The following is a 12,041-nucleotide window of genomic DNA, read 5'->3' as shown; positions in this document are numbered from 1 at the left end:
ACTTCTAAGTGAACAAAGAGTGCTCAGTCTGACACTTATTATTATGTTACTCGCATCTGTGTGTACTGTACCAATCAGGTTTAAGCAGAGTTTACAGATTTTCTTGACAAATGAATCTCCACCAATTTATATCATAATTTTGTAAACGAATCCATAAGTAAACATAATAGATATCATCAGATTGTGCAATTAATAATAAGAATTTTAAGTGTGCCAGATATGTTGTAATTTCAATTATTTCTATAAAAAAAATAAATAAATAAAGAAAAGTAATTTTAAATGTACATTCAGAGCTAGTAGAGAGCAATTGTATCAATGGAAATAAAGTAATTTCTTTTTATGGATTATAGCCTGAAATTAATACATTGTGTACAAAATCATATGCAATTCTGCTAGAAAAACAGTTGAGATAATATTAAAGTGCCTTAAAAAGTTGTAATTATTTTTGCTATCGACAACTTCTGTTGAGGAAAGGTAATACTAGAGGAGGGCATCACTTTACAATATCCCCCCTTTAAAATTTTCCAAACAGTACATAAAATGTTGCCAAAAAATAGAACACAGATGTATAGAAGTATCTGATACATTATATATTATGGAAAACATAAGAAAAATATCTACACTACAAGTCATAATTTTTATACTGTACATATCAGTACATGCCTTTCAGATTTTCAGATCTGTGCAACATACTGTCACAAGACAAATAATACATAGTCAAAACTACAGCATTACAACACTAAACTATGGAAAAAATTACAGAGATAATGTAAATTACTAGAATCACAAATTGCAAGTTTACATCCATAAAACCACACTTTCAAAATCTTCAAAAGAGAAGAGACAAAAATTCAGAGCATAAGGCATGATGAGGGAGCCGACTCGAAAAACTCACAATGACAGGCACATACCAGAAGAGTATACTCAATCATGTGTTGGATTATAGCACAAAATCAATCAGCCACATAAACCAGAGAATTTAAAGATATGTTGACTCATGAAAACACAAAATAATGAAAAAATAATAGGGCCTAAGCTTACAATGTAGGGACTAACCCATGAATCCAAATCACACTGGGTAAAACCAGCAAAAAGTTTAGAAGCAACAAAATGAATAAAGTTCATAATCATATTAGTATGTTCAATCATATGTATCATATGTAAAGAGTATTTATAAGAAGCATCTAGCCTCAATCAATAGTTGCACACTCTCCTTGAGTACACACACACACACACACACACACACACACAATTCAATTTCCAGTCAAATACAATATTGCAGTACTCAGGATAAATACAGGTAAACAGAGCCATAAATAGCTTTGAATGATGACATAATTGAGTAGCTTGAGGACCAAAATCTGTGTATGAAAGCATGACATGTATACATCTTGTTGTATTGTCTGTACTAGTAAGTGTCTTCCACACAATTTGCTAGTTGTTCATACAAACTAACCTATGTACATAGAGACCTTGAAGATTCACTTGCAATAGAAAAAAATGTGTATAATACATACTGATTTCAAGTTACATAATGTATTGGGAAGTTAATCCCCATACTTGAAAAAACATACAATTATGTGGAATAACACTGTCTTTAGCAGTCTTTCCTAACAATTTACATAGCTCAGTCACAATACTGATGTAGTTGACAGATGCTTGGGTACATTACTCACCACCTATAATCTCTCATAAGTCGACTGTTCCAACAGGGTACAGCCATACAGCAGTGTGAGGAGTAGATCTACCCATATCTCTCAGTTTCCTCCCTAGAGTTCTGATCGGATGTTCCAATGGATAGGCAACTTCCTGTCTAGTATTCACATCAAATCCTGAAACTTTTTGTTTTTTTGTTTTTACTAAATATGCTGTTCAATACCTTCCTCACATCACACGGCATATCCTCTCCCTATTTATATTGCAGAAGAATTTATGTAGGATTTGCTTCAGATAGGACTAAAAAGTTTTCACATATGAAACTTTAATAAACAGAGCTAAATGCAGTGAAAAAATGAAATTATAAGGTGATACACACAGATATACTAAGATACTATTCCTAATTTTTACAATATTTAATGGCATTATCTCATCTCAAAAATGTAAAAGGATCTATTCATTTAGTCTCATGGCATATATGTATCAAATTTTAAAGCAAAAATCTATTACAAAACATAACTATATGATGTATCATAGATTTAAACTCAGTCAATAGCTAAGACAGAATTTTAGAAATCACACCATCTTACATACCACACCCATGACAAACAAAACACAGGTATATAGTCTTATGAATCTGCAAACGTAGTGTATATTTTCTTCTAGACTAGGGATCATTATGCATCCATGTTTAAAGATCATATCTTCTATACCAGAAGTTAACAGTACTTGACATCTTACCAATTTGTTTGCTTCCTAATAGCTCTTCTTATCTTTACACCGGCAATGGACATGGCCACAAAATTTTTACTATACTTAATCATGTCTCTAAATTATTCAGATATACCACAAATTGGGCTATCTGTATCAATCAAACTGTTCCCTTCCCATTGATCAATCTTAATCTTAATGTAAGGACACTCCAAATCTGAATCATCATCTCTGTTATTAGACACTTCATGTAAAAGATCACTTTCAATTTCCTCAAATGCTACATCCACACTGTCTTTACTTTATTAGTATCATAGAATTACTTTGGTTACTCATGTTGTCAGGTAAAGATTGAACACAATGAATGGATTCCATGGCATCACATCACTTGTTACAGAAGGAACACAAAATACATTACTGTCAAAATTACACTTCCTGCTTAGGTCATCTTTCACTTCATTCCACCAGTTTGGATACAAATTTTGACTAACCATGGCTAACTTATTCCAGAATGCACATTTATTTATGTTATTATCAATCTGGTCCCAAACAAACTTCAAAACGTTTTAACCTTTATTCCCTTGCATCACAGATAACTCAAATTTACTGTTTGAATCATAACCCTGCTTAACATTAATGAAAAACTGCTTTGACTGGACTGGTATTCCATGACACTCACTTATAATATCACATACATCACTTACCTAACCTGTATTGTCAACATCCTTCACAAATAACTCTGAACATTCATTATTCTTAAACTCCACAAATATCTGATACTCATCATCATCATCATTATCATCATCATAATCTTCCAAAATTACTTCATCAACAACACCATTAATAACACAAGTATCATCTCCATTAAAGTCACTTATCTCACCTACATCCATTTGCAATAAGCTACCAGTCTCAGACTTACCAACCTCAGTTATTTCACAGCTCTCATTCACATCTACATAAAAAATATCACCTAGTTCAGATCCAATACAGTCACCACCTGATTTACATACATCAAGAACACTGTTTTCTGACCAAGACAAGAAATCATTAGTACCTACTACATCAAAATTCTTACTACTCTCACATTCTGGTTTGTGATTAGTACCTGCATCACCATAATGAAGCATAGTATCCCAAAACTTTTGATCAAAGCATAAATGTGCCATATTATTAACACTTATTATAGTCTGGAAGTGTGAACTGGGGGTCCTGTGTTTGTTGTGTTTCCTCACCCCAAAACTGTTGACCTTCATTGAGGCAGACTTTTGTTTCCTGAGTAATTACTTCTATGACTGTTTCTCCTATTAAATTGCCCATTGTTATCTCCATTATTCCTATCCTGCTGATGTTGAAAATTTCTGTCTCTATTAAAATTTGGATCCTGATAGAATTTACCATTATCTCTGTTTCTGCAGTTATTCTCATTGTGATTTCTATTGTTTCAACTATTAAGGAACATACTTCTCTCTACGGCCCTATCGAGCCTGTCAAGATATCGTAAAAGCTGCTCAAGACAATCATCAGTTCCGTGTACTAAACCCCACTGCAACCTATCTGGTAATCTCCTCTTAAGTGCATCAATCAACATCATTTTGTCAAATGGTTTGTTAAAGTGTGTTAATTTCTTAAGTTGGTTCTTACAAAATTCTTTCAGAGTTTCATCCCTATTCCTATAATAAGGACCATTCAAAAATTCAGTTTTAATTCTCCCCTGTTCAGCTTCCATCCAAAATTTATTTTAAAAATTTTTCTTGAAACTTTGATACTGTATATTTCCCACTGACTTAAATTTAAATTTACCCAAGACAGAGCTTCATCTTCAATACATCTTTTAACAAATTTAATTTTTTTATTATCACTCATGCCTGACACCAAACTATCTCTGCAGTGGTGCACAAAATCCACTGGATGTAAATTGTCTGATGGAAAACTTTTGAATGGAGTGTAGGACCATGCAATAGCATTGTTTGAAGACAGATTTTTGTGAATACAGTTTCCTGAGCTGTTGAAACTTTTGGATCTAAAACATTTTCATTAGTTAACATGCTGTTTTCAACATTAAACATTTTTTTATCTAAACTACTAAAGTTGTGTTCCGTATTTCCTCTGCAGCCTTCTGTTGAAATATGAGTTGTTAACAGTCTTCTCCTGTTGTGAATATTGTGCAACTTACTCATTTTTCAAAACAATAAATTTATTTGTCAAGATATTGACTTTTTGATTCACATTTTTCAGTCCATCTGACAACCCATTTTTAGCAACAAAACCAGAGTACTAAGTTGGTCTACTTGGCATTGTACCCTGTCCATTTTATCATTGTTTTCAGTTCATATTGCTGTCAACTGATCATGTTTTAATGTACATTAGAAACAATGTGTCTAATTTTGTGTTGAGAAGTGATATTCATAGCCATAATACTAGAAACAGAACATCTGTAGACGTACCATATCATAGATTATCAAAATTGCATAACTCTTACCTAGTTCTTGGACTAAGGATGTTTAATAGACTAAGTGCTGACTTTAAAGAACTGCCTGTAAATATCTTTAAAGCTAAATTATACAAGCTACTAGTGAACAATCCATTTTACACCATTGATGAATTCTTTGAAGATGAAAATACTGCATTCTAACGTTTACCTATTTTATGTAAACCAATTTACATTGATATAGTAGTTTATGTAGAAATATATGCTCTTGACTTTGTCTATTGCTGTAATCAGCTGAATGACAATAAAATTATTATTATTATTATTATTATTATTATTATTATTGATTGCACTGAATTTGTTACTGTTATGTGTTTTTATTTCTATTAACTGATCATTAACTGCACTCAATTTTGCCAAAATCAATTGCTTAATATCAGTTTTCACTGTTTCTTTGCTTTCTACACTTTCACTTAAAATTCACAGATAGTTTGTACTTATCTATTCTGATGTCCTTCATCGTATTTGTAAAGTCCTCTCCCAATTCATCTGGTCCATCATCGTTGTTATTGATATTATCTCATCATTGTTGATACGACTTTGTTAAGCAGCTCTTGGGCCCTTTTTTTGTCGAGTGATTGAAGTTCAATAACATTTTTATTTAAAAATACACAAATAATTGTCCTTTCTTCTTTGGCAACAGACAAAACTTTGTTATCAGTCAACAGATCATGGCTGATGCCCACTCTTGTAATCTTACCCTCCCATACATCACTATTAGAATTGCCTTAGGCTCTTCACTATTTTCAAAAACTTCAAGAGGTGTAAGGTATACAAAAGGAAAACTTTTTACTTATCTTCATTTTCTCCTCTTGTTGTTGTTGGCTTCAAGTCTTGCATCTAGGATACACTTTTGAAGCTGTAATTTTTGGGTTCTTGATAACTGAATAACTGATGAAGATTTGCTTGTTGCCATGAATATCTGTTTATTTTGTCTATAATAGAGGGAAACATTCCACGTGGAAAAAATATATCTAAAAAGAAAGACGATGAGACTTACCAAACAAAAGCGCTGGCAGGTCAATAGACACACAAACAAACACAAACATACACACAAAATTCAAGCTTTCGCAACAAACGGTTGCTTCGTCAGGAAAGAGGGAAGGAGAGGGAAAGATGAAAGGATGTGGGTTTTAAGGGAGAGGGTAAGGAGTCATTCCAATCCCGGGAGTGGAAAGACTTACCTTAGGGGGAAAAAAGGACAGGTATACACTCGCAATAACACACGCATATCCATCCGCATATACACAGACACAAGCAGACATTTGTAAAGGCAAAGAGTTTGGGTAGAGATGTCAGTCGAGGCGGAAGTACAGAGGCAAAGATGATGTTGAAAGACAGGTGAGGTATGAGCGGAAGCAAATTGAAATTAGAAATTAGCGGAGATTGAGGCCTGGCGGATAGCGAGAAGAGAGGATATGCTGAAGGGCAAGTTCCCATCTCCGGAGTTCTGACAGGTTGGTGTTAGTGGGAAGTATCCAGATAACCCGGACGGTGTAAGACTGTGCCAAGATGTGCTGGCCGTGCACCAAGGCATGTTTAGCCACAGGGTGATCCTCATTACCAGCAAACACTGTCTGCCTGTGTCCATTCATGGAATGGACAGTTTGTTGCTGGTCATTCCGGTGTCAATGTGTTCTTTTTTCCATTTCCAGGAGTGTATATCATTGTCCAGTCCAGAAATAAATTTTATAATTTTTGTCGGATTGAGCAATAGGATAATAGGAATTTTAAGTATTCCCGTTATTTTGTAATTTCAAAAATTTCTCAAAGAAGAGTAATTTTAACTGTACATACAGAGTACTAACAAAGTAATTTCCTTTTTCATATTTATCTGAAATATAATATATCATATACAAAATCAAACGAAGTTCATTCAGTTAACCAGCTGAGAATGTTCACCTATGCTAGAATTGACAGTATACACAGTATCGGTTATTTCTATAAAAAAAAAAAAGGAGGAGGGTGTTCCATTACAATATTCAATAGACAAAAAAACCTAACTACTAATGTCCAAAAGGGAAATAATATCATTTACATATCACTATTTTCAAATAACAGCTACTCATTACATTACAGAACAAAATAAACACTATGCTGTTTCACCAGAAATTCATGTAAAAAAAAAAAATAAAATAAAATAAAATAAAACGGAAAAATACCTTTTATATAGGTCACAACTAGTGATGTCTTCACAACTGGGGTGCGGACTGGGTTGGGGTGAGTGATGGAGAGAGGCAGGAGGCAGTGATAGGGTTGGGGGCAAGCTCCTAGCCACTCATGGGAGAGTGGGGAGCCACCTGTGGGCTAGTTAGGGATGCAGGTAGAGGTGGCAGGTGGCAGATGGCTGAGCACATGATTTTGGAGACTAGGGCGTGAGATGCAGCACAGAGAGAGAGAGAGAGAGTGTGTGTGTGTGTGTGTGTGTGTGTGTGTGTGTGTGTGTGTGTGTGTGTGTGTGGAGGGAGGGGGTGGGACAGCGAGTTAGCTTTACACCAAGGAAGTTATGGGGGTGAAGGATGTGCTGTCAGGATAGCTCCCATCTGCACAGCTCACGAAAGAGGGTGGTGGTGGGGAAGATCCAGATGCATGGGTTGTGAAACAACCATTGAAATCTCGCATTTTGTGCTCTGCTGTGTGTTGTGCTACTGGAAGCCGGCCGCGGTGGTCTAGCGGTTCTAGGCGCTCAGTCCGGAACCGCGCGATTGCTACGGTCGCAGGTTCGAATCCTGCCTCGGGCATGGATGTGTGTGATGTCCTTAGGTTAGTTAGGTTTAAGTAGTTCTAAGTTCTAGGGGACTGATGACCTCAGATGTTAAGTCCCATAGTGCACAGAGCCATTTGAACCATTTTTTGTGCTACTGGACTGTCCACCTTGTTTTTGCCAACAGTTTGTCAGTGGCCATTCATACTGGTTGACAATGGTTGCTTGTCACACCAATGTAAAATGCTGTGCTGGTATACAACAAGGCTGCTTTCACAGTTGGCCTGGCCTCTGATGGGGTAGGATAAGCCTGTGACGGAGTTGGAGCAGGAGGTGCTGGTTGGGTGGATAGGGCAGGTCTTGCGTCCGGGTCTTCCACAAGGGTATGATCCCTGGGGCAGGGGATTGGGGGTGGGAGTGGCATAGGGATGGACTAGGATATTGTGGAGGTTGCATGACGGAACGCCACTTTGGGAGAGGATGGAAGTATCTTAGGTAGGATGTCCCTCATTTCAGGGATGATGATAGATAATCGTAGCCAAAATGATACCATTCCAGAAGTCCAACACAACATCCAATCCCTGCTGAATCCTTAGGCCCTTCCCAGACCCTCTCTGCTGAATTCATCTCCCTGCTCACCCCAACAACAGTCCGCACACCCATGTTCTACGTGCTCCCCAAAATCCACAAACCTAACAATTGCGAGACCCCATTGTGACTGGTTATAGTGCCCTCACCAAAAGAATCTTGGCCCTTGTTGACCAACATCTCAACCAATTGTGCAAAACCTAATCTGCCACATTAAAGATACCAACCACTTCCTGCACCAGCTCTCCACCATCCTCACACCCTTACCTCCCTGGTCCCTACTCGTCACTGTAGATGCAACATTCTTATACACCAGCATCCATCACGTCCATGGCCTTGCCATGAATGAACACTACCTTTCCCAAAGCCCTGCAGATCCCAAAACCAGCAGTTCACTCCTCATACACATAACCATCTACATCCTAACCCATAACTACTTTACCTTTGAAAGGGAGGTATACAAACAAATGCATGGCACAGCCATGCGTACCCACATGACACCCTCCTACGCCAACCCCTTCATGGACCACCTACAGAAACATTCCCAACTTCCCAAAACTCAAACTCCTGTACAGGACAACTTAACCTCATTACTCCACAATCTCAACACCTTCTCTCCCATTCACTTCATCTGGTCCTTCTCCAGCCATCGTGCCACCTTCCTAGATGTTGATCTTCTCCTCACTGATGGCTCCATCAACACCTCAGTCCACATCATATCCACCAATCATCAACAGTACCTCCAATTTGACAGCTGCCACCTCTTCTATACCAAAAAATCCCTCCCATACAGCCTGCCCACCCATGGCAGACACATCTGTAGTGAAGAGAACTCCCACATCCAGTATGCTGAAGGCCCCACAAAGACCTTTGCAGACAGGGTATACCTCCCAGACCAACTATACAAACAGATCTCCCCTGCCATATCCACACATACACCTGATCCTCACATTCATCCCAGGAACCAACCACAGAGAAGCACCCCCCTTGTCACTCATTACCACCAGGGACTGGAGTGACTAAACTACATCCTTTGCCAGGGCTTTGATTATATATCATCGTGGCCTGAAATGAGGGACATCCTACCCAAGATACTTCCATCCCCTCCCAAAGTGGTGTTCTGTCACCCATCCAACTCAACAAGTTCCTAGTCCATTCCTACATCTACATCTACATCTACATCTATATGGATACTCTGCAAATCACATTTAAGTGCCTGGCAGAGGATTCATCTAACCACCTTCACAATTCTCTATTATTTCAATCTCGTATAGTGCGCAGAAAGAATGAACACCTATATCTTTCCGTACGAGCTCTGATTTCCCTTATTTTATCTTGGTGATCATTCCTCCCTATGTAGGTCAATGTCAACAAAATATTTTTGCATTCGGAGGAGAAAGTTGGTGATTGGAATTTCATAAGAAGATTCTGTTGCAACAAAAAACAATTTGTTTTTAATTATGTCCAGCCCAAATCCTGTATCATTTCTGTGACACTCTTTCCCATATCACGATGATACAAAACGTGCTGCCTTTCTTTGAACTTTTTCGATATGCTCTGTCAGTCCTATCTGGTAAGGATCCCACACCAAGCAGCAGTATTCCGAAAGAGGATGGACAAGTGTAATGTAGGCAGTCTCCTTAGTAGGCCTATGCCACTGCCACACCCAGTCCCTTGCCACAGAGATCATACATTTGTGAAAGACCCCGATACAAGACCTGCCCTAACCAATAACCCAGCACCTTCTAATCCAGTCCCTGTCACAGGCTTGTCTTACCCATCAGAGGCCGGGTCACCTGTGAATGCAGCCATGTTATACACCACCTCTACTGCAACCACTGCAGAGTGTTTTACATTGGTATTACAATCAACCAGCTGTCAGCCAGAATGAATGGCCTTTGCCAAATTGTTGCCAAAAACAAGGTGGACCACACAGTGGCACAACATGCAGTAGAGCACAACATGCGAGGTAACATGCGAGGTTTCAACGCCCGTGGCTCTTCACAACCCTTGCCATCTGGATCCTATTCACCAACACCTGCTTTTCTGAGCTGTACAGATGGAAGCTATCCTTACAGCACATCATTTGCTCCTGGAACTTCCCTGGCCTAAATAACTTGGTGACCCCCCACCTCCAACCAATAGAGAGAGAGAGAGAGAGAGAGAGAGAGAGAGAGAGAGAGAGAGAGAGAGAGAGTGTGTGTGTGTGTGTGTGTGTGTGTGTGTGTGTATGTGTACACTGTACAACTGTCTGCCAACTGCCCCCTCTACCTACATCACTAGCTAGTCCATGGACAGCTTCCCATTCTCACACATGCTGATAGACACCCCCCGACCCCCTCCCTGCCACCTGCCACTCTCCATCCCTTACTCCATCCCACCCTGCACCCCACCTCACCCCAGTACACTTATCATGGGCTAGGAAAGAACTGTCAGTCAAATGAGCACAATGTAGGGAGACATAGCAAAGCAAATCTCTGTACCTTTTGTTTGTTTATCTATTGACAACCAACAATATGCTTCTGCCTTTTGGTGAGTCATCTCTTATTCTTAAACATTATTCTAAATTATTTTGAGTGAAAAATTCTTTATATGACTGTACATGAGAAGGACACAGTATCTTGGCTCTAAAGCCCCTTTATAAAGTGCATAATTAGGTGGCAGTGGTAAAATACAGGGAGTGAAAGGCTATTTACAATTTTCACAGAAACCAGATGGCAGTTATAAGAGTTGAGGGACATGAAAGGGAAGCAGTGGTTGGGAAGGGAGTGAGACAGGGTTGTAAACTCTCCCCAATGTTATTCAATCTGTATATTCGCAAGCAGCAAAGGAAACAAAAGGAAAATTCGGAGTAGGTATTAAAATCCATGGAGAAGAAATAAAAACTTTGAGGTTCACCGATCACATTGTAATTCTGTCAGAGACAGCAAAGGACTTCGAAGAGCAGTGTCTTGAAAGGAGGATATAAGATGAACATCAACAAAAGCAAAATGAGGATAATGGAATGTAGTCGAATTAAGTCAGGTGATGCTGAGGGAATTAGATTAGGAAATGAGACACTTAAAGTAGTAAAGGAGTTTTGCTATTTGGGGAGTAAAATAACTGATGGTGGTTGAAGTAGAGAGGATATAAAATGCAGACTGGCAATGGCAAGGAAAATGTTTCTGAAGAAGAGAAATTTGTTAACATCGAGTATGGATTTAAGTGTCAGGAAGTCGTTTCTGAAAGTATTTGTATGGAGTGTAGCCATGTATGGAAGTGAAACATGGACGATAAATAGTTTGGACAAGAAGAGAATAGAAGCTTTCGAAATGTGGAGCTACAGAAGAATGCTGAAGATTAGATGGGTAGACCACATAACTAATGAGGAGGTATTGAACAGAATTGGGGAGAAGAGAAGTTTGTGGCACAACTTGACTAGAAGAAGGGATTGGTTGGTAGGACATGTTCTGAGGCATCAAGGGATCACCAATTTAGCATTGGAGGGCAGCGTGGAGGGTAAAAATCGTAGAGGGAGACCAAGAGATGAATACACCAAGCAGGTTCAGAAGGATGTAGGTTGCAGTAGGTACTGGATGGTGAAGAAGGTTGACAGGATAGAAGAGCATGGAGAGCTGCATCAAACCAGTCTCAGGACTGAAGACCACAACAACAATCAGGAATAAATGTAGCAACTCACAGAATAGTAGCAACACTGGGTTATTACTGGGCACACACAAAAGAACGAAACTTCTCTAGCTTTCAGACATTTCCTTTTGTTGTACACAGCTACATTTTAATGGCTGAATACTTAATGCCAGTTTAGCAGGTTGATTGCAGTGAAAGATTTTGTCTGGTGGAGTAGCCAAGGAGATAAAGGGAGGCAAGGAGCAAAAGGAGGTATTGTAAAGG

General features: G+C 38.6%; 1 protein-coding gene across 1 annotated transcript in view; it reads left to right on the top strand.

Moving 5' to 3' along the window:
- The window catches only part of LOC126161661 (uncharacterized), a 221,210-nt gene that overhangs the window by 188,890 nt on the left and 20,279 nt on the right, over positions 1 to 12,041 (top strand). The window lies entirely within an intron of this gene.

Source organism: Schistocerca cancellata, chromosome 2 (assembly GCF_023864275.1).
Source record: "Schistocerca cancellata isolate TAMUIC-IGC-003103 chromosome 2, iqSchCanc2.1, whole genome shotgun sequence".
Lineage (NCBI taxonomy): Eukaryota > Metazoa > Arthropoda > Insecta > Orthoptera > Acrididae > Schistocerca > Schistocerca cancellata.
The sequence above is the reverse complement of the archived record's forward strand: the minus strand, read 5'-3'. Positions and strand labels throughout refer to the sequence as shown.